The 4,990-nt window shown below is 46.2% G+C and overlaps 1 non-coding gene across 1 annotated transcript; it reads left to right on the plus strand.

Annotated features, from left to right (window-relative positions):
* The first annotated feature begins 1,688 nt into the window (after nucleotides 1–1,688).
* On the plus strand, nucleotides 1,689–1,761 carry TRNAN-GUU (transfer RNA asparagine (anticodon GUU)). Its single transcript has one exon. It is a non-coding gene; the product is annotated as a tRNA-Asn (tRNA).
* The last annotated feature ends 3,229 nt before the right edge of the window (nucleotides 1,762–4,990 follow it).

Genomic DNA, 4,990 nt, shown 5'->3' on the forward strand with positions numbered 1-4,990 from the left:
CCTGACGACAATTTATTTTCTAAACTTTCGTGGCACAATGGTTAGCGCGTTCGGCTGTTAACCGAAAGATTGCTAGTTCGAGCCCACCCGGGAACGTTGGTGTGTTTTGGTATAAATAACGTAAAAAGTCAAAGTTTTTCCATAATATCTGACGACCATTTAATTTTCTGGCTTCCATGACGCAATGGTTAGCGCGTTCAGTTGTTAGTAAAAAGGTTGGTGGTTCGAGCCCAACCGGGAGCGGAGTTGTGTTGTGTCAGATGTAACGTAAAAAGTCAAAGTTGTTCTACAATACCTGACGACAATTTATTTTCTAAACTTCCGTGGCACAATGGTTAGCGCGTTCCGTTGTTAACCGAAAGATTGCTAGTTCGAGCCCACCCGGGAACGTTGGTGTGTTTTGGTAAAAATAACGAAAAAAGTCAAAGTTTTTCCATAAACCCTGACGACCATTTAATTTTTAGGATTCCGTGGCGCAATGGTTAGCGCGTTCAGCTGTTAATCTAAAGGTTGGTGGTTCGAGCCCACCCGGGAGCGGTGTTGTGATGTGTCAGATGTAACGTAAAAAGTCAAAGTTTTTTTACAATACCTGACGACAATTTATTTTCTAAACTTCCGTGGCACAATGGTTAGCGCGTTCGGCTGTTAACCGAAAGATTGCTAGTTCGAGCTCACCCGGGAACGTTGGTGTGTTTTGTGATAAATAACGTAAAAAGTCAAAGTTTTTCCATAATACCTGACGACCATTTAATTTTCTGGCTTCCGTGACGCAATGGTTAGCGCGTTCAGTTGTTAGTAAAAAGGTTGGTGGTTCGAGCCCAACTTGGAGCGGAGTTGTGTTGTGTCAGATGTAACATAAAAAGTCAAAGTTTTTCCACAATACCTGCCGATCATTTAATTTCTGAGTTTCCGTGGCTCAATGGCTAGCGCGTTCGGCTGTTAACCGAAAGGTTGGTGGCGAGCCCACCCGGGAGCGGAGTTGTGAGGCCTCAGATGTAAAATAAAAGTCAAAGTTGTTCTACAATACCTGACGACAATTTATTTTCTAAACTTCCGTGGCACAATGGTTAGCGCGTTCGGCTGTTAACCGAAAGATTGCTAGTTCGAGCCCACACGGGAACGTTGGAGGGTTTTGTGATAAATAACGTAAAAAGTCAAAGTTTTTCCATAATACCTGACGACCATTTAATTTTCTGGCTTCCATGACGCAATGGTTAGCGCGTTCAGTTGTTAGTAAAAAGGTTGGTGGTTCGAGCCCAACCGGGAGCGGAGTTGTGTTGTGTCAGATGTAACGTAAAAAGTCAAAGTTGTTCTACAATACCTGACGACAATTTATTTTCTAAACTTCCGTGGCACAATGGTTAGCGCGTTCGGCTGTTAACCGAAAGATTGCTAGTTCGAGCCCACCCGGGAACGTTGGTGTGTTTTGGTAAAAATAACGTCAAAAGTCAAAGTTTTTCCATAATACCTGACGACCATTTAATTTTTGGGCTTCCGTGGCGCAATGGTTAGCGCGTTCAGCTGTTAATCAAAAGGTTGGTGGTTCGAGCCCACCCGGGAGCGGTGTTGTGTTGTGTCAGATGTAACGTAAAAAGTCGGGCCCACCCGGGAACGTTGGTGTGTTTTGGTAAAAATAACGTCAAAAGTCAAAGTTTTTCCATAATACCTGACGACCATTTAATTTTTGGGCTTCCGTGGCGCAATGGTTAGCGCGTTCGGCTGTTAACCGAAAGGTTGGTGGTTCGATCCCACCCGGGAGCGGTGTTGTGTTGTGTCAGTTGTAACGTAAAAAGTCAAAGTTTTTCTACAATACCTGACGACAATTTATTTTCTAAACTTCCGTGGCACAATGGTTAGCGCGTTCGGCTGTTAACCGAAAGATTGCTAGTTCGAGCCCACCCGGGAACGTTGGTGTGTTTTGGTAAAAATAACGAAAAAAGTCAAAGTTTTTCCATAAACCCTGACGACCATTTAATTTTTGGGATTCCGTGGCGCAATGGTTAGCGCGTTCAGCTGTTATTCAAAAGGTTGGTGGTTCGAGCCCATTCGGGAGCGGTGTTGTGAGGCTTCAAATGTAACGTTTAAATTCAGAGTTTTTCCACAATACCTGACGAACATGTAATTTTTGGGCTTCCGTGGCACAATAGTTTGCGCGTTCAGCTGTTAACCGAAAAGTTGGTGGTTAGACCCTACCCGGGAGAAGTTTTGTGAGGTCTTAGATGTAGCGTAAAAAGTCAAAACTTTTCCACAATACGTGACAACCATTTAATTTCTGAGCTTCCGTGGCTCAATGGTTAGCGCGTTCGGCTGTTAACCAATAGGTTGGTGGTTAGAGCCCACCCGGGAGCGGTGTTGTGGGATCTCAAATGTCACGTATAAAGCCAAAGTTTTTCCACAATACCTGACGACCAAATAATTTTTGGGCTTCCTTTGCGCAATGGGTAGCGCGCTCTGCTGTTATTCAAAAGGTTGGTGGTTCGAGCCCATTCGGGAGCGGTGTTGTGAGGTCTCAATTGTAACGTTTAAATTCAGAGTTTTTCCACAATACCTGACGAACATGTAATTTTTGGGCTTCCGTGGCTCAATGGTTAGCGCGTTCGGCTGTTAACCAATAGGTTGGTGGTTCGAGCCCACCCGGGAGCGGTGTTGTGGGGTCTTAGATGTAGCGTAAAAAGTCAAAACCTTTCCACAATACGTGACAACCATTTAGTTTCTGAGCTTCCGTGGCTCAATGGTTAGCGCGTTCGGCTGTTAACCAATAGGTTGGTGGTTCGAGCCCACCCGGGAGCGGTGTTGTGGGATCTCAAATGTCACGTATAAAGCGAAAGTTTTTCCACAATACCTGACGACCATATACTTTTTGGGCTTCGGTGGCGCAATGGTTAGCGCACTCCGCTGTTATTCAAAAGGTTGGTGGTTCGAGCCCACCCGGGAGCGGTGTTGTGAGGTCTCAGATGTAGCGTAAAAAGTCATAGCTTTTCCACAATACCTGACAACCATTTAATTTCTGAGCTTCCGTGGCTCAATGGTTAGCGCGTTCGGCTGTTAACCAATAGGTTGGTGGTTCGAGCCCACCCGGGAGCGGTGTTGTGGGATCTCAAATGTCACGTATAAAGCCAAAGTTTTTCCACAATCCCTGACGACCATATACTTTTTGGGCTTCCGTGGCGCAATGGTTAGCGCGCTCCGCTGTTATTCAAAATGTTGGTGGTTCGAGCCCATTCGGGAGCGGTGTTGTGAGGTTTAAAATGTAACGTTTAAATTCAGAGTTTTTCCACAATACCTGACGAACATGTAATTTTTGGGCTTCCGTGGCACAATAGTTAGCGCGTTCAGCTGTTAACCGAAAGGTTGGTGGTTAGAGCCCACCCGGGAGAAGTTTTGTGGGGTCTTAGATGTAGCGTAAAAAGTCAAAACTTTTCCACAATACGTGACAAAGATTTAATTTCTGAGCTTCCGTGGCTCAATGGTTAGCGCGTTCGGCTGTTAACCAATAGGTTGGTGGTTCGAGCCCACCCGGGAGCGGTGTTGTGGGATCTCAAATGTCACGTATAAAGCCAAAGTTTTTCCACAATACCTGACGACCATATACTTTTTGGGCTTCGGTGGCGCAATGGTTAGCGCACTCCGCTGTTATTCAAAAGGTTGGTGGTTCGAGCCCACCCGGGAGCGGTGTTGTGAGGTCTCAGATGTAGCGTATAAAGCCAAAGTTTTTCCACAATCCCTGACGACCATATACTTTTTGGGCTTCCGTGGCGCAATGGTTAGCGCGCTCCGCTGTTATTCAAAATGTTGGTGGTTCGAGCCCATTCGGGAGCGGTGTTGTGAGGTTTCAAATGTAACGTTTAAATTCAGAGTTTTTCCACAATACCTGACGAACATGTAAATTTTGGGCTTCCGTGGCACAATAGTTAGCGCGTTCAGCTGTTAACCGAAAGGTTGGTGTTTAGAGCCCACCCGGGAGAATGTTTTGTGGGGTCTTAGATGTAGCGTAAAAAGTCAAAACTTTTCCACAATACGTGACAAAGATTTAATTTCTGAGCTTCCGTGGCTCAATGGTTAGCGCGTTCGGCTGTTAACCAATAGGTTGGTGGTTCGAGCCCACCCGGGAGCGGTGTTGTGGGATCTCAAATGTCACGTATAAAGCGAAAGTTTTTCCACAATATCTGACGACCATATAATTTTTGGGCTTCCGTGGCGCAATGGTTAGCGCGCTCAGCTGTTATTCAAAAGGTTGGTGGTTCGAGCCCACCCGGGAGCGGTGTTGCGAGGTCTCAGATTTAGCGTAAAAAGTCATAGCTTTTCCCAATACCTGACAACCATTTAATTTCTGAGCTTCCGTGGCTCAATGGTTAGCGCGTTCGGCTGTTAACCAATAGGTTGGTGGTTCGAGCCCACCCGGGAGCGATGTTGTGGGGTCTAAGATGTAGCGTAAAAAGTCAAAACTTTTCCACAATACGTGACAACCATTTAGTTTCTGAGCTTCCGTGGCTCAATGGTTAGCGCGTTCGGCTGTTAACCAATAGGTTGGTGGTTCGAGCCCACCCGGGAGAGGTGTTGTGGGATCTCAAATGTCACGTATAAAGCCATAGTTTTTCCACAATACCTGACGACTATATAATTTTTGGGCTTCCGTGGCGCAATGGTTAGCGCGCTCAGCTGTTATTCAAAAGGTTGGTGATTCGAGCCCACCCAGGAGCGGTGTTGTGAGGTCTCAGGTGTAGCGTAAAAAGTCATAGCTTTTCCACAATACCTGACAACCATTTAATTTCTGAGCTTCCGTGGCTCAATGGTAAGCGCGTTCGGCTGTTAACCAATAGGTTGGTGGGTCGAGCCCACCCGGGAGCGGTGTTGTGGGATCTCAAATGACACGTATAAAGCCAAAGTTTTTCCACAATACCTGACGATCATATAATTTTTGGGCTTCCGTGGCGCAATGGTTAGCGCGCTCCGCTGTTATTCAAAAGGTTGGTGGTTCGAGCCCACCCGG

This window comes from Phalangium opilio, unplaced genomic scaffold (assembly GCF_054372755.1).
Source record: "Phalangium opilio isolate 3A_F unplaced genomic scaffold, DU_Popi_V2 ptg000329l_1, whole genome shotgun sequence".
In the NCBI taxonomy this organism is placed as follows: domain Eukaryota; kingdom Metazoa; phylum Arthropoda; class Arachnida; order Opiliones; family Phalangiidae; genus Phalangium; species Phalangium opilio.